This window comes from Rutidosis leptorrhynchoides, chromosome 6 (assembly GCF_046630445.1).
Source record: "Rutidosis leptorrhynchoides isolate AG116_Rl617_1_P2 chromosome 6, CSIRO_AGI_Rlap_v1, whole genome shotgun sequence".
NCBI classification, from domain to species: Eukaryota; Viridiplantae; Streptophyta; class Magnoliopsida; order Asterales; family Asteraceae; genus Rutidosis; species Rutidosis leptorrhynchoides.
In genome coordinates, this window is record NC_092338.1 from 138,104,870 (window position 1) to 138,127,487 (window position 22,618).

The 22,618-nt window shown below is 35.0% G+C and overlaps 1 long non-coding RNA gene across 1 annotated transcript; it reads right to left on the reverse strand.

The window, feature by feature from the left end:
• Positions 1–6,453: 6,453 nt before the first annotated feature.
• Positions 6,454–8,774, reverse strand: LOC139856199 (uncharacterized). The gene is made up of 3 exons (XR_011761707.1): positions 8,633–8,774; positions 7,978–8,113; positions 6,454–6,718 (listed from the first exon to the last, which is right to left on the reverse strand). It is a non-coding gene; the product is annotated as an uncharacterized lncRNA (long non-coding RNA).
• Positions 8,775–22,618: the final 13,844 nt, after the last annotated feature.

Genomic DNA, 22,618 nt, shown 5'->3' on the forward strand with positions numbered 1-22,618 from the left:
CAATGACGGGAAGACAATTGGTTCGTGCTTCCATTCATCTAACACCCCTGATTTTTGTCGTTGTCCAGCGACCCATGAGTGAATCATGCACACCTTAGCGTCAGCTGTGTTATTTAGGTTTGCTTCTTCGTCTTCTAGCTCGTTATGGTGAGTGGGGATTAATTTCGTACCTTTAGATAGCGCCATTTGATCACACCAAAATCGTCTAGTTATGAATAGATTTCGGGTTTGAGTGCTTGATTTGGGGAAAAGAGTGGATCGGATGTTTTAACTCCAATAATTGTGCGAACCACGATTTGAAATCTAGATTTTAAGGGCGTAAAACAATCAATTTGATTAACCTTACTCGATCGGAATCGAATAAGTTAATATCTTAAGGTGAGGATTAATTCCGATAATGACTGGAGTATTAATCAGAATTGTATTAACGACTGGAGAGATGCTACTGTAATTAATTTGGGCAGAGTAAGATTAATGCATCCAGTATTGTGGAATAAATGATCTGGTTTACGTATTTATAGATGTTATGAGAGAATGGTGATGTGGCACCTGTCCATTTCATGGTTGTAACAAACTTTGCCAATCCCGAGGGGTGATGTGGCACCTGTCCTTTTCATAGGAGTAATCGAGCAGATCCTAACAAACTTTCCTAGATTCATGGGATGACGTGGCGTGCAACTTGTCTGTATGTTCGTTCTGGGATCAAGTACTCATTCTGGGACAGTGCACTCACTTCGGGGTGAAGTGACTGCTCCGGGATAATGCACTTGCTCCGAGACAGGTGCTTGTCCTAGGACGTTATCCTTGTACCGGGTCGAAATATTAAACAGGGAAGCTGTGGTAGTTCCGGTAGCATGGTGGCCCCGACTAGGTCATTACGGGTGAATGGCTTGATTAGTCGGGAGGGGCTTTGCTTCGTATTTACTCCAAGTGTTTCTTCACGGTGTTTGTCATGATCGGGCAAAATTGCTGTCGGTTTATCAACAGGCTTATTTGTGTTGATATAATCCTTATCTTCTTAATGCCTCTACATCCGGCTAGGTGATGCCAGTAGCGTGTATGCTTATCCGGGATAGATGGCGTTCCTGGCTAGCCGATTGTCCGTCGTAGTCCTTCTCGGGTGCATGCATAAGTAACCTTCTGGTCCGGTTACTGAGGTGATGCCGGGAAAACGTCCTTTTCCAGGACAGGCTTATGCCGGGAAAAAACCCTAGCCTGGATGCTGCTAATTAGTATCTTTATGAAGCGGATCATTATACGTATCATCAGGCGTCATGGTTGAGATTGGTCTTACAGCTCTCAGTTTTAGGTCATATCTTCCCAATTCAGTTAACAAAAAAATTACACATCTTTTCCAATTTATTACAGCTCTCGATACTTTCTTCCAATGTTCTCAAATCTGACCTATTGAAAATCATATATGTCGGGCATAATGCAAGCTATGTATGTTTTTCCTCTTAAAGTGGGATCTCCGTTATCCCTGTGTACTGATGTTTATGAGTTTAAATTAACTCCACTTCAGTCGCCCACCATACTTACTGACAACAATGGAATGAGCATGCTTTAAGCATCTTTCAACTTTCCAGCTACATCCATTAATCTACTCCTAATCCTCTACTAACTTTATGATTTTTTATATCTTAGGGTTTTCATTTCATAAATTTGAACACTTGAATACCTCAGAACTTCAATTTGCATTTTGTTATTAGGTCAACAATCAGTAATCCCTCTTTCTTATTAACTTTTATCGCATTGCATTTTATGAATGATTACCGATCCACTTCGAATTTGCAAAATCTTGTGAGTTTTTGACTAGTTGACCGTATTTGACCGATGTTTGACTTTGTTTTTATCGCTTATCAACTATTTTGTTGAAGAAAGTGTTGTTGTTTGAATGGATAGTTTTGGGTTTACTGTTAATTTGCATTATGAATGTAATTTGTTAAAGTTATGTGATGACTTTATTGTTATTATTTTGAATTATTACCTGAATTAGTACTCACTTTTATAGTCTGAAAATTTGAATAACATACAGACTGAGTATATAGGAAGTTCTATGCATTAGGAAGTTGTAATTGTATAGTTTTAACTACTAAATTATACATAGAGTTTATTCTATAGTACGGAGTATCTCTTAATATGCACATGTTTGTATATGTATTTGTAAAATTCTTTATGACTTCTTATTCCATATTGTTCCTATGATAGGGGATGACAAAATATTTGTTGACATTTGCTACAATTGGCTCTGAAAAGATAGCAATATATTGATGATATCGCTGATATATAATCTTAAAATGCATAAAACTTGGATTAATGCTCAAGAACAAGCAAAGCCTTTATAGATGGAGTCAACTCCTTTATTGATTTTGCTCGTGTTGGAGCTATAAGAGGGCGGATTGCATGTCCCTGCCATAGATGTTGTAATGATAAATGGTTCAGTTTGGATGTTGTACAAGTGCATATACTGACTTATGGTTTTTTACCGGGTTACACAACACGGATGTTTCATGGAGAGAATTATAAACATTCGTCGCTATCTCCATCTACTTATATACAAGAAACTTTATGCGTTGAAGATGACATAAGAGGCATAGTTCGAGATACTATTGGTGTTAATGACCAAAACTCTCAAGAATGCGATGGTAATGACCCAAACTCACAAGAGTGCGATGATAAGGACCCAAACTCACAAGAATGTGATGATGGTCACCCTAACTCACAACAAGGCAATGATAAGTTAATTAAATTCGATATATGAATTTATTATATCCAGGTTGTAAATATTCTAATTTATCATTCACTCTACATATATATCACATCAAGTGTTTAGGTGGAATATCTAATAAGTGTTTTGAGATGTTGCTAGAGCTTCTACGGGATGCTTTTCCTCACTTGACATCACTACCGTCACCTGTTAACGAAGCTAAGAAATTGACTAATGATTTAGGACTTGGTTATCATAAAAATACATGCATGTCCTAATGATTGTATAATTTATTGGCGTGAGATGGAAACTCAACAATCATGTCATATATGTGGTGCTTCTAGACATGAAAATGAATTGGGTGACGAACAGGGCCAAAGTTCTAACTCACGAAAGTTAAATAAGCCTGCAAAAGTCTTGCGTTACTTTCCTTTGATTCCAAGGCTGAAAAGAATATACATGTGTGAAAAAACAGCACAGGAAATGAGGTGTCACGATACAGGTCTTACGAATGATGGGAAATTAAGGCACCATGCAGATGGCCTTGCTTGGAAGGAATTTACTGTTCGGTATCCGAAGTTTGCCTCAGACCCTCGAAATGTTAGACTCGACCTTGTGAGTGACGGATTTAATCCTTTTCCTACGATGAGTACATCATATAGCACATGGCCAGTGTTGTTAATTCCTTACAATTTACCACCTTGGTTATGTATGAAACGACAGTCTTTTATTCTTTCAGCAATTATTCCGGGGGAGAAGGCCCTGGAAATGATATACATGTCTATTTACAACCTTTAATTGAAGAGCTTAAATTGTTATGGGAGGGTGTGGATGCCTACGATGCTTTTTCTGATCAACGATTTAATTTGAAAGCTTCACTTTTATGGACCGTGAATGATTTTCCCGCTTATGGAAACTTATCAGGTTAGAGCGTGAAGGGTCGTGTGGCATGACCGGTTTGTACAGAGTCAGCTCGTTCGATTTGGTTAAAGCGTAGCAGAAGATTTAGTTCTATGGGACATCGTAGATGGCTTGAGCGAAATTACAATTGATGGTAACTCCTGCTGCTATATTACAGTTCTGCTACTCAATCGATCTCTCTTTTCGCAACAAATTAATTCAACTACTCGATCGATTCTTTCAGTAAGTATGCCGATTCATTCATTAGTAGCTTTTCGATAATTTGTTCAAAAATTGTCGATTCATTTAATTTTTTGATATGTATGCGTTAGTTTTTATCTAGTGATACTGATCGTGATTTGTTATTTGATGATAATTGATGTTTGATTCAATCATTATTTGGTATTTGATGATAATTAATGTTTGATTCATTTAATTTATTGATATGTATGCGTTAGTTTTTATCTAGTGATACTGATTGTGATTTGTTACTTTTTCTGATTATTATTTGATTTCCAATTTATAAACTATAAAAGTCTGTGATATACATTGTAATATAGTGAAGCGTTTGTATCTAGCCCCATTATAGGTAGTTAGAGGATGTTCGGGTCTGGAAGTCGTCTGCAAAAGTATGAAACACAAAAACTTCAACATAATCCCCAACCTCCATTATCTAAATCAAATCCTTCTTCTCCTGCCTTTCAATCTTTCTTACATACACCATTTCGGCCTTTTAATTCACAAATGTCCTTGTCTAAAAAACAATTCCATACATTTAATCCCCAAGTTTCCTTGTCTAAAACACCATTTGCATGTTGTAGCCAGCAATCGTCTTTTACTAACATACAATTTCGACATTTTCTTGCTCCTGATCATGATAACTCATCATCATCAAGTTATAACCATGAACAATCCTCATCCTCTAAAGAAAAACGTTTTGAGTCAACTTTGAATGCAGAAAATAATCAACTTAATGAACATGATAACGAGGAGGTTGAGATAATAGGTAAGTTTTCGTATTTTATTACTAAAATGAACTTTTGCTTTTCTAATATTATTGCTAATAATGACTTGAAATTGTGTAGATACGAATGGAAATTTTATTAGAAAACAAAGAATGACAGAGAAAGATGTAGCTAAGCTAGTAACTGGTGAAAAAGTGTTGGTTTATCTCAATGAATTTGAGCAGCAAACCAAGTATGGAGTATAACATCCCGTTTTCCTTATACGTGTTCAAAGGTGCGTATTTTAACCTTGTGAATGTTTAAATCTTAACCGTGGTCGATCAAAATGATTTAAATGTGGGAAATGGGACCAAACTGGCAAGTTATTGTGTTCGGGTTAAATGTATCGCGTTTGGGCTCGTCGCGATACGCGTCACGTTTGACTGAAATGCGACATCTTGAAACCCCCACTTCTATCATTTTATTGCGTCTGAGTCATCGCATAACGCGACAGGGTGTTGCGAGACTCGACAAAGTCGCTGAACTAACCATTTTAACCCGTTTTTAAGGGTATCTTTTTGGGTGTTTTGTTCTTTTCACTTGGTGAACGGTTTAAGGACTTAAAAAATGATACAAGCTTATCCTCAACTCATTAAACACTCTTTCACCTACACCAATTAAATTCTAGAGAGAGAGTTAGAGTTTTAGAGTGAGAGATCTCACTTTGGGGAAGAAGAAGACCAAATCTTGCCCGAGTCCGAGTTTTAGAGTTGTCCCTACATCTCTAGCTACGTTTTGATAGTGTTGGTAAGTTTTAACTCTGAATTTCGAGTTCAATTTGATTTATAGCTAGGGTTTGTTCATTTAAAGCTTATAAGACCCATTTTAGGGTTAAATGGGTGAATTTGGTTAAACTTGATGTATGAAAACCCTAAGGTTTGTAATCTAGGGTTGGTCATCTAAATTGGGGTTTGTAAGTGTTAAATGTGTTGTTCAATCATTAACATACATATGTGTTAGTGAAAGAATTGTTAATGGGTTCAAGTTTGACCCAATTGTGAGTCTTGATGTTAAAATGAGTCAAATGGGTAATGGTTGACCTAGTTGGGCAAGATGGGTATGAAAATACCCTAAATTGGGTTAGTTGGTGTTATTGGACTTTAATCACTAGCTTTTAGTGATTAATGATAAGTCTTGACCTTGAATGGGCGGTTTTGGTGTAAATGGGCCATTTAATGCAATTGGGTCATTAAATGCACAAGTGTTAAGTACCGGTGTCTAGTCCAACTAGTTTATGTGCTGATTAGGTACTTAATGTATTAGGTACTTTGCTTTGAAGCTTATGGAAGTGCTAAATCATCACCGAAGTGATAAGGTGAGTGGAATAATTATACATGTGTGTATGTAATGTATTTATTTGTACAAAATTCGATGTGGGACTCAAGTTCAGGCGTGCGATACCACATCGGGTTGACATGTGATATGGGTTTAAAGTTCAGGCATTCTATACCATATCAACATGTGTGTGTGTGTGTGGGCATGAGGTGTGGGATTTAAGTTCGGCGTTCGATACCACATTTCACGTAGCGGGTGGGATTAAAGTTTGGCCTTACGATACCACCTAGGGGTTAGTGATATATGTCATTGTACACTAACGGTTGTTATGAACACCGATGGGAAATGCGAGTACCATTCCCTTGTACGATTGGTTAACCATGGTGGTGTGTTGTAGTGCAGCATATTATATTTGTTCGTGTTATATGCTATTACTAGATTTTAAGAGCCCGTGCGTTGCACGGTAGCTCTAAAAAATAGTTTTCAGAATCATTATTGTTTGTACAGTATTGTTTGTTGTTGATACCAGTTGTACAAACTCCAAAAAAAGGAATCAACATATCACAAGAATTGACTTCATGTACTACATTTCTTGAATTATTCTCACTACCAATACAGGTTAATAGGTCAAATTTTCCACCTTCAACTAAATATACTACTATGTTAGACTAATAAGTAATAAGTAATGCATTAATAGGTAAAAGGACTGCGGTGGCCATGTATTCCAGATATAAGCTATTGCTTTACTTGATATTAGCAAGTTTCCAACCTTGAATACTGCATTTTTAAACTACTGGTCAAGAATTCCTTCGGTTTTTACAAACTTATAACCCTGCAAATAACATTAAAAGTTATGTGTTAACAGTTTTATGAGCTCGTCCATTGAACGGAAGTCGTAAAATTGCATTTTCACATACTCGTGAATATGCGTGTCATATATGATACTACGGGTGTCATGGTAACTTTATGTTGTATGTAGGTTGAATTCTAATACAGTTTCTATAAACCATCATCTTAATAGTATAAACATATGCAGCATATTCGTAAATGGGTCAAAAAAATTTTTAGGATAAGGGGACTTTGCCTCGAAAAAATCTATTAGAGAATATAAAGGTACAACTACAACGGGCTTACAAACGGGCTTACATGGAGTTTTTAGTGAACGCGGGAAACACTTTTACAAATGACACCATGATGACAAAACGAATGACCAAAACAAACTAATGCGGCGAATTAGTGAACGTTCCAAGTTCTACAATCATAAAAATATTGGAGCATACAAATAAAATAATACCACAAAACATAATACAAGATAGTCAATATATGCTTCAAGTTTGTTCCATAATTAATAATTTGCATCCTTCTTTTGGTCTTAAAAGTATGAGTTGTCTCGTACATTTGCCAAAGCCCAAGTGACCCATCTCAAATAACAGCAACAATTGGATAACCCACTCATAATTGGCCCAATTGTAATAAATAGCATAGGAGCCCAATCTATTACCAAAACTATAAAACCGGCCCACGACATGAATATTCAACACTTGTTCATATGGACGCAGCCTTATAACAATTATAATACGGTTGGCCCACACAAAATGAATTGCACCGGCCCACTCATACCCCCTTTTAAAGAACTGGCCCAAATTCGATCTAGTCTTTTTCTTAATCCTTGACCTATGAGCTGAATTTCGCTAAACCAAACCATAATGTCTATACAGCCCAAAGTAATGAAATAATTGGACCCGTAATAACTAATGAATTGTAGGCTATTTTAGGGGCCATTTTCAGACATCAATAAAGAGAAACTCCATTTAAAAACAATAATGTCACTAATTAACTTGGCCTTTTTATGATCTGCTAACATGGTAAATTCCATAAGAAAAGCCAAGGCCATCATAATAACAACATAACACATACAACCATAAGCAATCTCCCATAAACTGAGACTATGACTTTTTATGGTCAAAAAAGCATCATTAAACCAATAATGGGCAACTTGAGACTATGACTTTTTATGGTCAAAAAAGCATCATTAAACCAATAATGGACAACTTGACTGTTAAATTCAACACTGCAACAAATAAAATGAACCTGGAAATCACTTTGGATGTGAAGGCAGCTCTAATGGTAGTTGACATAACCTTTGATTTCAGAGACATTCCAGCAAGATATAACCTTGATAATCCAGTAAGATGAGCTCCAATGGGTCAAAATTGACACCTCTAGTCTAGACAATAAACATAAATATTCCTGAGATTACTTGTTAAAGATGCTTTCTAGAGCGACCCTGAAAGTCACCATGCCAAGACGTTCAGAAGGAAAAACAGCATGCATTAAATAGGTTCTAATTACTAACTTAGAAAGTGGAAAAATATTAAACTACATTAAATATAATAATTACAAAGAGCGAGTAAAATGGGTGGTGAGTGGGTTGATTGTTAACAGAAAAGCTTGAACACAATGTTAAATATAATTAGAAAGTACTTATCCATATTTCAAATTCGATAATCATAAAAGTTTTTTATAGAAAAAATAGTAGGAAGTACTATTAATTTAATACTACTTAAGAGTGACTTTCAACTAACAGTCCTGTTCTTTTTTTTTTTTTTTTTGCAATTCTTTTCAATTTAACTGTAATGTAAAAAAATTGACCTAAAATGACCGACTCGTAAGTTAATGGGTGAAAATTGCCACCCAAATGACTCTATACCCCGTTCGTCAACAAAATATGAACGTAATTAATAACCTCATATTCAAGATCATCAGCTGCAAAAAAACATGTCCGGTTGATGCTCATATTTCTCACCCTGAAGACCACCCGATCTCAAAATATCACAAAGAACCTCCAAACTATTCCCTTGCGGTATCTTCTAGACCTCGTGTAATATAGGATTTACTAACATTTATGTGACTGGTTCTATACCTGCATTATAATGATGAAATTAAATCCTGTATTTTTGGAACAGATGTGTGAATATTACATAAAAATCTGAATATATGATCATCTTACCTTGCGCATAGTAAGGATGGATTGGTAACACACATTTTCAGAAAGCCTTTTACAGTGTATGATGTTTTGCTAATCGTTTGTGAATAACACCATCTTTTTAATCTTTACTAATCGCCAGATTTCGTCTTCTAAGGCGAGTCAATTTATCAAATTTAGTTACAATAGTCTTGTGAAAAAACATTACAATAGTTAGTTAATTTATCAAATTTATTGTTGGGTAATTTAAACTCATTTGCATACAATTAGCTCGACTTGATTTGGGGTTAATCTCATAATGATAATAGAGCGAGTCAAATGGATGGATAAAGTCAAACATGCTAATATAGGTGTTTTTATGTCTAACCTCCTGAATAATATTATATAACTTAATGATAACCATTGTAGTATAATATTGTTTTTGAATTTGAAATTTTAACTAAAGCATAAACTATTTTTAAAACATTTTAAAAGGGAATCCAAAGTGTTTCTGAGTCAATATGAGTTGATGCAGTCTGACCCATTCTAAAATGACCTGTTTCAACCTGAAATAATTTAGACTCGTTTCGACAAGAACTAATTTTGACCAGTTTCAACCTTAACTAATTTTGACCCGTCTTAAACTGAGACAAATTTGACCCGTACTGACGTAAATTAGTTTTGACCCGTTTAACCCGAAACTGCTTTTAACCCATTTTAACCGCAATCACTTTGACACGTTTCAATCTGAACAAATTTTGACAAAAGAAAACTGTCAAGGATGGTTACCATTAATTTCTAAAAGCATTAACATTATCCAAACCCCTTTTGAACCCCCATTCTAATAACCTTAACCTTGATGGCACACTCTATTCTTGATGGGGTAATATCTTGAACCATTACAAGATCGGGTTCTATAATCTGTCAACAAATGGGTAAAGGCTAGTAGAAAATCCAATTAATTTATACAAACCAATGAAGGAAACCAAATCATTAGTTTTAGTTTTTTATACAAAAAGTCGATTTCAACATAAACGAATTAGTAAAAACAAAATACAGTACTTATATGAGAGCAATATAACACAAAGCAAAATCATTTATCCATCATATCTTTCTTCATTTTTATGTTCAAACCCAAAATACAATAATCATCTGGAATCATAATCGAGGAAGAAGTATACAACAACAACAACAACAGACCCAATCCCACATGTGTGAAGTATGGGGGAGGTGGGACGTAGACAATCCTACCTCTATCCTAGAATAAAGATAGATCAAGAGATTGCTTCCAAGTGAAACACTCACAAGAGTAGAGAAAGTCCTCCCTCTCTCTATTCGACAGATAAAGAGATTGCTTCCAAGAGGACCTCCGGCCAAAAAAAGTAGGAAAATCATTAATAAAAAATGCTTAATAGAAGATAAATCAACAAATTCTTTTTATAAAGATTCACTCACTTGCAACAATTTCCAATGCTAGAAAGATACCAAAATGTATTTAATTTATCAGTTCAACCCATGTAGTAAGCTCTGTCAACCAAAGACAACTACAAAAGAACACATTATGTGAATATGTAGATTTGATGCCCTCTAGAAAAACAGTACCCTACACAATGATGTAACCAAAAATTATATTTCAAAGTTGATTATTTTGATGATAACAACAACGTAAAAAAAATCATAAAAAGACAGGTATATGCACATCAAGTCGAAGCCAATAACATCAATGATGGATAGCTTTAAGCTATCATCCAATAAGTCAGTGATAATAAGTTCCCACAGATTTATACAAATGGACATAACATTATATGTAATTTATAAGATAATTGCCAGCATATCATACATCATAACATTTTTTGAATAGTTTACAACATGTTGAATAACGTATCCGCTCATTCTCGTCATATACAAATCCAAAATTTATATAATCATTTATATAACATACTCGAACAAATCTCAAGTTAATAACTAAAAATGTATTATATGTTAAAAATAGTTCCAATCAACTGCCTTTCAAATAAAAAAAAGTTCCAATCAACATAAAAGAATATAAAATCATTGTACAAATTGAAAAATTGGTATTCATGAATGTTAAAAGATGAATTCATTAATACTATTTGAATAGAATAACGAAACTGTTTTTAAGAATAGAAGTTACATACATGGCAAGAATTAATGTAACTAATTTTAAAATTTTGACTAATTTTGAAACTTTAATCAATTAATATAACTAATTTGAAATTACAGAGTTAGGGTTACATACAGTAATGACATGTTTTTGAAGAATCACCAATTTCCGGTGTGATTGTATTCATATTCACCATTACATACATCTATTGACCCATTTCAGTTGTTGTGTAATACATAATGACATTTTTTTTATTGATACGAAACCCTAGAGTTGACGGTGTTTAGCAAACAATTCAATAGAAACGTAGGAGATGAAGATCAGTTTTGCGTTTTGTATGATGAAGATGATTGATGAATCTGACAGATAAACAGATTGTATGAGAGGAAGATGTGAAGCGGTTACTTAGTGAAACTCTAAAACTGATTCAAACCTATACGTATTGCTCAGAAAAATGTCCTGGATTAATTGGTGGTATCGACGATTCGAGTTACGGCCGGTACAGGCCTGCATCGGTGGTGATAATGGTGACTGGGTTTTTTTCTGATAGGAGAAAGAGAAAAGAGATGGTATTTATAGTTGTGAGAATACAGAGTAATTTTATTGGGACATGTGTCCTTTTGTCAATAGGTTTGAAGGGAAAATTGCCACCAATAGGATAATTACACGTGGAAGTGAATGGATGGAGTGATTGACAGCTTTACACGTCAGCAAAACCTTTACGGTTTGTAATATGTAGAGATTGTGCTAGCTTGTGTTATCGGAGATTTAGCGTTTACTTTGCGATGGTATGCTAATTATATTGCTAGCATGTATGCGGTAAATGTGTAAGTGATTGCAAGTATGTAGGTTATATATATATATATATATATATATATATATATATATATATATATATATATATATATATATATATATATATATATATATATATATATATATATATATTGCATTCACGAAACTTTTGATACGAGTTTGGAGAAGGAAAAAGGGGTTGCCGGGAATTAGATATTCCCATGATGATTGTGTAGCCATAGCTTTTGGAAGACGTCCTATTGTTTTGGGTAGTTTAGCCCCAAACCATGCTCGTGTGTCGTTTGGTTTTGGTAAATTATAAAATGTGAAAACTTTGAGGTAAGTTTATAAAAAGCTATAAAGGTAAGCATTAAAAAGGGTGTGCTTGAATTGTGGAAAAATAAAAAGTTTGGGGTGAATTTGTGAAATTTATAATACATTTGATTAAGGGCATTCGTGCCTATGATGTAAACTTTAAACTTGTTGAATGTTTAAACATTTTGTATGAACCGGTTGTCATCATGTAACCAATTAAAGTGGCATGTTATTGGCTTATTATTTTAAAAAAAAATTTCGGGTGTAAAGACGGGTTGGGTTGTTTCAAGTGGTTATTAGAGCATGATCTAAGGGATTTAGGCGACTTGAGATAGGTGCCTAGACTTAGACTTTATTGTGTATGCGCTTTGCGTAGGACTTGTAGGAGGCGGGTCGGACCGGGTTTGGTTAGTGCCTATGTTTAGGTGAACTAACTTTGCGGTAATTGTTTTATTTTGTGTTTGCGATCATCGAGCAAGATAGACGTTGTACTAGCGAGTTGATGCGACGTGTTCGCGTAACAATGACTAGCTACCATTGTTACGAGTGCATATCGTATTAAGCAAGCAATGTACGACAATTTTTGAGCGAGATGGGGTAGTGTGGTGTACTTATGACGTTCTCATTTGTCCCGTTGTTTAACCTATTTCGTTTTATAGAATGAAGATGAGAAACGGTCATGATTCCGATAATGGAGGTACGAGCGAAGACTTCGACTTCACGGCTAAGGTTGAGGCCATCTTTAAAAGTCAAAAAAGCGGAATTTCTTGAAGATGTTAGAAAGGTCTTCCAAGAATTAGTTGATTAGCAAATAACCGAGTTAATCAATGAACGAATGAATGACGCGATAAAAGAGGCATTCGAGGCTAGAAACATTTATCCTCATGGTGAAGGGGGTGAGGGTAATGGTGGACATGGAAGGCGAAACTTCCATTACAAGAATTTCAAGGATGCTCAACCTCCTATGTTCAATGGGGTGAGGGATCCATTGAAAAGCACATGTTGGATCTCCGACATCGAGGGGGCTTTCCGTACCGCCGAATGTCCTTCAGAGAAGAAAACGAGATATGGTTCTAGCATGTTGCGTGAAGAGGCTAAGTTATGGTGGGATGATAAAATTCAATTGTATGGTGAAGAGCAATGTATGAGCTTGTCGTGGGAAGAGTTTAAAAAGGAATTCTTTGATGAATATCGAACTCAAGCCGACATTAATAAAATCCAGGATGAGTTGCGCGATTTGCGACAAGGTTCGATGGACTTGGTTACTCTCAAGTCTACCTTCTTGTCAAAGACTCGTTTCTTTTCGGAGTATGTTGGTGATGACCGAATGTTGATGCTAGATTTTTATCGTACTTTAAGCGATGAGTTGAAACTTAAGATTAGTCGGGGAATGGCTAAGTCTTTTGAAGAGTTGTTTGAGTTGGCTCGGGTTTTGAACCGGAGGTCCCAAAAAGAAGTGATTTCTCTTTCTCTAAGAGAAAATTTGAAGCTACTAGTCATTCTAACAAGAAAAGTAAGGGTGCGAGTGAGAGTGTCGGTAGTGTGAAGAGAGGTGTCTTCGGTGGTCACATGGTCACTTGCTACAATTGTGGGCAAAAAGGTCACATCTCTCGGGATTGCTTAAAGCCGGCTAATAATAAAATCACTTATTTCTATTGTCAAAAAGAACGGCACCGAAAGACGGAGTGTCTCTATTTGCGTACCGACTAAGTTAAGAAGCTAGAGAAAGCGGCGGGTACAGCTAGGGGACGAAATTACTTGATGACCAATGATGAAGCCAAACAATCCAATGAAGTTGTCTCAACTACTTTCATGGTTAACTCTAATCCGGCAAGGATACTTTTTGATAGTGGTGCTAATTTGTCGTTTGTGTCTCCAGGATTTGTGCCTAAACTTAATAAACCGCTAGCTAAGTTAAGGCATCCGGTAGAAGTCGAAATAGCGGATGGAAAGACGGTGCTAGGATTGATGTTTGTAAAGATTGTAATGTTGTGTTTGGTACCGAAACATTTAAAATTGATCTTATCCCGATGACTTTGGGTGAGTTTGATATTGTGGTGGGTATGGATTGGCTCGATCATTATAGAGCCGATATTGCATGCCATGAAAAGTTTATTCGGGTAAAGACCCCAAGTGGGGGAGAGTTAATTATTCATGGTGATAAGCGAAGGAGACTCGTACCATTATGCACTTATGCACGGGCGCGACGTTTCCTTAATAGTGGTGGCATGATTTTTCTTGCCCATGTAGTTAATACCCGTGAAGAGCCACCATCCATTAGTGAAATTCCGGTGGTTAATGAATTCGAAGACGTTTTTCCGAATGAGTTACCGGGTGTTACGGTGGAAAGACAAGTTGAATTTCGCATTGAGTTGGTTCCGGGGGCTACACCCATTGCTAAGACTCCTTATCGTTTAGCGCCAACGGAAATGCAAGAGTTGTTGAACCAAACCCAAGAGTTGCTTGAAAAGGGTTTCATTCGACCGAGTGCCTCGCCATGGGGTGCTCTGGTTTTATTCGTGAAGAAGAAAGATGGTAGCATGCAGATGTGCATTGATTATCGGGAGTTGAACAAAATGACGATCAAAAATTGTTATCCATTGCCTCAGATTGACGATTTGTTTGACCAACTCTAAGGCGCGACGTATTTTTCTAAGATTGACTTACGGTCCGGCTATCACCAAATGCGGGTCCGTGAGGAATATATTGAGAAAAAGGCTTTTCGAACTCATTACTGGTATTTCAAATTCGTAGTTATGTCTTTTGGTCTTACGAATGCACCGGCGGCATTCATGGATCTTATGAACCGAGTGTGCCAACCTATGTTGGACAAGTCGGTGATTGTGTTCATTGACGACATACTTGTCTATTCTAAGAGTATGACGGAACATGAACACCATTTGCGCAAAGTGTTGAAGATGTTGCGAAAGGAGAAGTTGTATGCTAAATTCTCCAAGTATGAATTTTGGCTAAGGGAAGTGCAATTCCTTGGCCATATTGTTAACAAAGAAGGTATTCAAGTAGATCCGGGGAAGATAGAGACGGTGAAGAGTTGGGGACAACCGACTACACCTACGGAAATTCGAAGTTTTCTCGGATTGGCCGGTTATTATCGTCGGTTTATCCAAGACTTTTCTAAGATCGCTTCTCCGTTAACAAAGTTGACGAGGAAGAATGCGAGATTTAATTGGGAAAATGAGCAAGAGATCGCTTTCCAATTGTTAAAAGAGAAGTTGTGTTAAGCTCCGGTTTTGGTGTTACCGAAAGGTGTAGAGGATATGACGGTTTATTGTGATGCCTCATTAAATGGGCTCGGGTGTGTTCTAATGCAACGGGGTAAAGTCATCGCTTATGCCTCTCGACAATTGAAAGAACATGAAAAGAGATACCCGACTCATGATCTTGAATTGGTGGAGGTGGTGCATGCGTTGAAAATTTGGAGCCACTACTTGTATGGTGTCAAGTGTACGATTTATTTGGATCACAAGAGTTTGTAACATCTCTTTAACCAACAAAATTTGAATTATCGTCAACGTAGATGGATGGATGTGGTAAAGGATTATGATTGTGAGATACTTTATCATCCGGGTAGGGCGAATGTGGTCGCGGATGCGTTGAGTCAAAAGAATCAACATCCAGCAATACGAGTAGGATCGTTACACATGATTATTACTAATGATTTTCTTGTAAAGCTTGGTGAGATCCAAATTGAAGCTTTTGTTAACAACAAGCATGAAGAACGAATCATGGGGCAAACGGAGTCTATTACCTTAGGCCCGCATGGTTTGTTGTCTTTTCAAGGAAGAGTGTGGGTGCCTAAGATGGGCGATTACCGACAAGTGCTACTTGATGAAGCACATAAGTCAAAGTATTCCATTTATCCGGGTGCGACAAAGATGTTCCTTGATTTAAAGAAAGAGTATTGGTGGCCCGGCATGAAACGTTATGTTGTTAAGTATGTTGAACAATGCGTCACGTGTTTTCAAGTTAAGGCCGAACACCAAAGGCCGTATGGTATGTTACAACTGTTAGAAATCCCGAAGTGGAAATGGGAGCACATTACCATGGATTTAATTACAAAGTTACCAAAGATGGCGAGAACCCAATTTGATACGATTTGGGCAATAGTTGATCGGTTGACGAAAAGTGATTTGTTTCTTCCTATCCGGGAGATGATATCGTCGGAGACTTTGTTTAAGTTGTTTATCAAGGAGGTGATATCAAGGCATGGGGTTCCTATATCTATTGTTTTGGATCGAGATACTCGTTTCACGTCTCGGTTTTGGAATAAGTTTCATGAAGATATGGGTACTCAATTGAAGATGAGCACGGCGTATCATCCTCAAACGGACGGTCAAACTCAGCGTACGAATCAAACGTTGGAGGATATGTTACAAGCGTGTGTTATTGATTTCGGTGGTAGTTTGGATGAGCACTTACCTTTGGTGGAATTCTCATACAACAATAGCTATCATGCTAGTATTGGAATGCCATCGTATGAGATGCTTTATGGGCGAAGGTGTCGAACTCCTATTTGTTAGGGTGAAGTGGGACAAAGGGAAATCGGGAGTACCGATTTAGTTTTAGACACGAATAGAAAAATTGAGATGATTCGGGCTCGACTTTAGGCGGCGCAAGATAGACAAAAATCCTATGCCGATAAACGAAGGCGACCGATTGAGTTCCAAGAAGGTGACATGGTGATGCTTAAGGTTTCACCATAGAAAGGTATTATTGGGTTTCGAAAATGGGGAAAGTTAGCTCCTCGGTTTATTGGGCCTTTTAAAGTTTTGGCTCGTGTTGGTGAGGTTGCTTATAGGCTAGAGTTACCCGAAGAGCTTACGGGAATTCATAACACATTTCATGTTTCTCATCTCCGTAAGTGTCTTGCGGATGGCTCGACTTGGGTGTCGTTAGATGAGATTGCTCTAAACAACAAATTAGAGTATGTCGAAGAACCGATTGCAGTACTAGATGAGAAGGTAAAGGTGTTGCGAAACAAAGAAGTTAAAACGTACAAGTTGCAATGGCGACATCGAAAAGGTTCCGAGTTTACGTGGGAACCCGAAGAGTTTGTTTTGGTGTATCTTCCGGCTTGTCATGCGGCTTGGATCGTGAGGACGCGCTCCGATTCAAGTAGGGGAGAGTTGTAACATCCCGTTTTCCTTATACGTGTTCAAAGGTGCGTATTTTAACCTTGTGAACGTTTAAATCTTAACCATGGTCGATCTAAATGATTTAAATGTGGGAAATGGGACCAAACTGGAAAATTATCGCGTTCGGGTTAAATGTATTGCGTCTGGGCTCGTCGCGATACGCGACACGTTTGACTGAAACGCGACATCTTGAAAACCCCGAATTCTGTCATTTTATCGCGTTTTGTTTAATGTTATCACGTTTGAGCCTTCGCATAACGCGACAGTTGTCGCGAGACGCGACAGAGTTTCTGAACTGACCATTTTAACTCGTTTTTAAGGGTATCTTTTGGGGTGTTTTGGTCTTTTCACTTGGTGAACGGTTTGGGGACTTAATAACTGATACAAGCTTATCCTCAACTCATTAAACACTCTTTCACCTAGACCAATTAAATTCTAGAGAGAGAGTTAGAGTTTTAGAGTGAGTGAGCTTACTTTGGGGAAGAAGAAGACCAAATCTTGCCCGAGTTCGAGTTTTAAAGTTGTTCCCTACATCTCTAGCTACGTTTTGATTGTGTTGGTAAGTTTTAACTCCGAGTTTCGAGTTCAATTTGATTTATAGCTAGGGTTTGTTCATTTAAAGCTTGTAAGACCCATTTTAGGGTTAAATGGGTGAATTTGGTTAAACTTGATGTATGAAAACCCTAAGGTTTGTAATCTAGGGTTGGTCATCTAAATTGGGGTTTGTAAGTGTTAAATGTGTTATTCAATCACTAACACACATATGTGTTAGTGAAAGAATTGTTAATGGGTTCAAGTTTGACCCAATTGTGAGTCTTGATGTTAAAATGAGTCAAATGGGTAATGGTTGACCTAGTTGGGCAAGATGGGTATGAAAATACCCTAAATTGGGTTAGTTGGTGTTATTGGACTTTAATCACTAGCTTTCAGTGATTAATGATAAGTCTTGGCCTTGAATGGGCGGTTTTGGTGTAAATGGGTCATTTAATGCAATTGGGTCATTAAATGCACAAGTGTTAAGTGTTGGTGTCTAGTACAACTAGTTTATGTGTTGATTGGGTACTTAATGTATTAGATACTTTGCTTTGAAGCTTATGGAAGTGCTAAATCATCACCAAAGTGATAATGTGAGTGGAATAATTATACATGTGTGTATGTAATGTATTTATTTGTACGAAATTCGATGTGGGACTCAAGTTCGGGCGTGCGATACCACATCGGGTTGACATGTGATATGGGTTTAAAGTTCGGGCGTTCGATACCATATCATCATGTGTTTGTGTGTGTGGGCGTTAGGTGTGGGTTTTAAGTTCGGGCGTTCGATACCACATTTCACGTAGCGGGTAGGATTAAAGATCGGGCGTACGATACCACCTAGGGGTTAGTGATATATGTCGTTGTACACTAACGGTTGTTATGAATACCGATGGGAAATGCGAGTACCATTCCCTTGTACGATTGGTTAACCATGGTGGTATGTTATAGTGTAGCATATTATATTTGTTCGTGTTATATGCTATTGTTGTGCTAGCTTGTGTTATCGGAGATTTATCATTATACTTTGCGATGGTATGGTAATTATATTGCTAGCATGTATGCGGTAAATGTGTAAGTGATTGCAAGTATGTAGGTTATATATATGTGTATAATTATTGCATTCACTAAGCTTTTACTTACCCCTCTCGTTGTTTACTTGTTAGGTATGAGTTTGGAGAAGGGAAAAGGGGTTGCCGGGAATTAGATATTCACATGATGATTGTTTAGGCATAGCTTTTGGAAGACGGCCTATTGTTTTGGGTAGTTTAGCCCCAAACCATGATCGTGTGTCGTTTGGTTTAAAACTATAATTTTAAGGTCGAACTTGTAATACATTTGATTAAGGGCCTTTGTGCCTATGATGTAAACTTTAAACTTGTTGAATGTTTAAATGTTTTGCATGAACCGTTCGACATCATGTAACCAATTAAAGTGGCGTGTTATTGGCTTATTATTTTTTTTTAAAAAAAAGTTTCAGCTGTAATGATGAGACGACCCGTCCTAATCCATAACGACGAATACATTTACATATGGATACATTACGAGGTTCTGATCTCTAAATGATACATTTTACAAAACATTGCATTCGTTTTTAAAAGACAAACTTTCATTTACATCAAAAGTTGACAGGCATGCATACCATTTTATAATATATCCAAACTATAAATGACTTAATAGTAATCTTGTTGAACTCAACGACTCGAATGCAACGTCTTTTGAAATATGCCATGAATGACTTCAAGAAATATCTCTAAAATGAGCAAATGCACAGCGGAAGATTTCTTTAATACCTGAGAATAAACATGCTTTCAAGTGTCAACCAAAAGGTTGGTGAGTTCATAAGTTTATCATAAAACAATAAAATTTAGTAATTTCGATAGACCACAAGATTTCAATTTTATAATCAACAAACAGGATTTACACATCTGTATACAAATCCATTCATACGAATAAACACCTGGTAACCGACATTAACAATAATGCATATAGGATATCCCCAAAGACACAGGATTAAGACATCTGTATACATACAGGATTAACACATCTGTACAAAAATTGAAGTACTAAAGCATCCAAACTCTCAGGATGGGGGTCGTTAGTGCCCATAGATCTATCTTTAGGATTCGCGTCAATTAGGGGCCAGTTCCCTAATTCTTAGGTTACCAAGCTATAAGGGGGTGATATCCGGTATAATAATTCAGTCGTAGAATATTTTTAAGTACTCGTGTCTATTTCGTCAAACATTTATAAAAGCAGTTCATGCATTCTCAGTTCAAAAATATAGATTGCAAAAGCATTTAAATAAAACAGTTGTATAGCAGTTATAAAACAGCGCATGTATTCTCAGTCCCAAAAATGTAAAGAGTAAAAGGGAATCAAATGAACTCACAATACTGTATTTCGTAGTAAAAATACATATGATGGTATTGACAAATGCAAGGTTGGCCTCGGATTCACGAACCTATATTAAGTATATATATATATATATATATATATATATATATATATATATATATATATATATATATATATATATATATATATATAATGGTCAAAATCTGTCTAACAATTAAGGTCGAGTCATAGTGTACCATAATCCTAATGCTCGAGACTGATATGCAAAAGTTAACAAAAATCAGTTTGACCCAAAATGACTTTCAAAATCTATACATGTTTATTATATACCTTAAATATAGTCATTTTATATATTTAAATATATTTATCAGATTTTATTAGAGTAAATAATACAAGTCATAAATAAAAATTTATATTAAATTTATATATGATAAAAATATACATTTATATATCTCGAGTAATAAAATTTATAAAATTCACTCAAAATCATAAACATATAGTGATATGTATTATTAATGTAATTATATTACGTGTGGTAAAAATATCTTTGTATCATATATTTATTTGATAAAATAATATTGATAATAATAATAATGAGTAAAAATTGTATTATTTTGTAATAATAATAATGATAATATTAACAAAGATAATGTTATTAAAAGTGTTTAATATAAATAACAAGGGTAATAATAATGATGATATTAATAATACTAATAAAATTGATAATAACGATAATTTTAAATAAAATGGTAGTTTTAAATTCTATACATTTAATAATACTATATTCTTAATAAAAACGATAATTCTTAATAATAATAAGTTTTAATAGAATAATAGTTTTAATAAAAATGATAAATTTTAAATGATAATTGGTACTATCGATACTTTAATATTAGTAAAAAAATTAATATAATTTATCTTAATAATAATATTTACTATATATAATATATAATTATTATAATAAGAATAGTAATAATAATATTTTAAAAATAATTATATCAAAATGATAATTTTTAATAATAATCCTAATATGATAATAATGATAATATTTTATAATAAAAATGATATTTCTATTAGAAATGATAATTTTAATAAAAGTGATAATTTTTAATATTAATGATACTTTTAATAATAATAATAATGATAAAATAATAAAATGATAGTTTTTATAAAAATGTTACTTTTTAATATTAACGATAATTTCAGTAATAATATCAATACTACTACTACTACTACTACTACTACTACTACTACTACTAATAATAATAATAATAATAATAATAATAATAATAATAATAATAATAATAATAATAATAATAATAATACTAATAATAACCTTAGTGATAATAACGATAATGATAATAATAATAATAATTTATAGATAATAATAATAACGACGATAATAATAACGACGATAGTAATAATAATAATAATAATAATAATAATAATAATAATAATAATAATAATAATAATAATAATAATAATATTATTATTATTATTATTATTATTATTATTATTATAGTTAACGATAATTCAGTTGACCATATCTTTAAATCCGTTCCTCGAAATCACACGACTTCTAAATGACAAGTTAATAATTTTTTGACAGCTTTCCAACGACATGTATATCATATAGGTTATATCAGTATTATATGTATTAAATTCATGATTCATCAAACACTATTTAACAACGAAATAAAACATACAAGCATGCATGATCATATATACTCGAGCACTAGTCAGGGATACACTATTAATATATAAAAGATAATATATGAATGCTCACGTATCAATATTGTGATTCAATATTGCAGAAAAGTACGTAAACACAACGGAAATGATAAACACTAGATTGACCTCACGAGCATACCCCTGAACAATACCCATAACCTCCATAGCTATAACCCATAATTTCCTTAGCTCTATCCCGCTCGAAAAACCCGTTTGAAATAACTCGAGCAAAACCTCGTCGTTGTATTTTATGTATAATACTAATAATACTACTACTACTAATAATAATAAGATTAATATTAATCTTAATAATATATATATATATATATATATATATATATATATATATATATATATATATATATATGGAGTAAGATAGAGAGATCGAGTGATATATGATAAATGAAATCGGCCGAACAATGATAGAGCTTTATAGCCTTTTTCTGAACCCATGACTCCGCGATTGTGGAGGTTGTAAAGGTGTGAAGCCCGCGATCGTGGCACTCCAACATCCAGCTCAGACACGATAATCTGGTGGGCTGCCGACAGTTTTTATTATATTTAATATAATATATATAAATTATATAATTAATTATATATTATATTATATTTACGTGCATAGTTAACCTGTAATTTTTGTTCCAACGACTTGTATGATGATGCTCGACTCATGTCCAGCTTCCGATTTTTTAAATGTATATTCGTACGTTAAGAAAACTTGTACTTTACATTTCGTGACTCGTACCCTTGTCA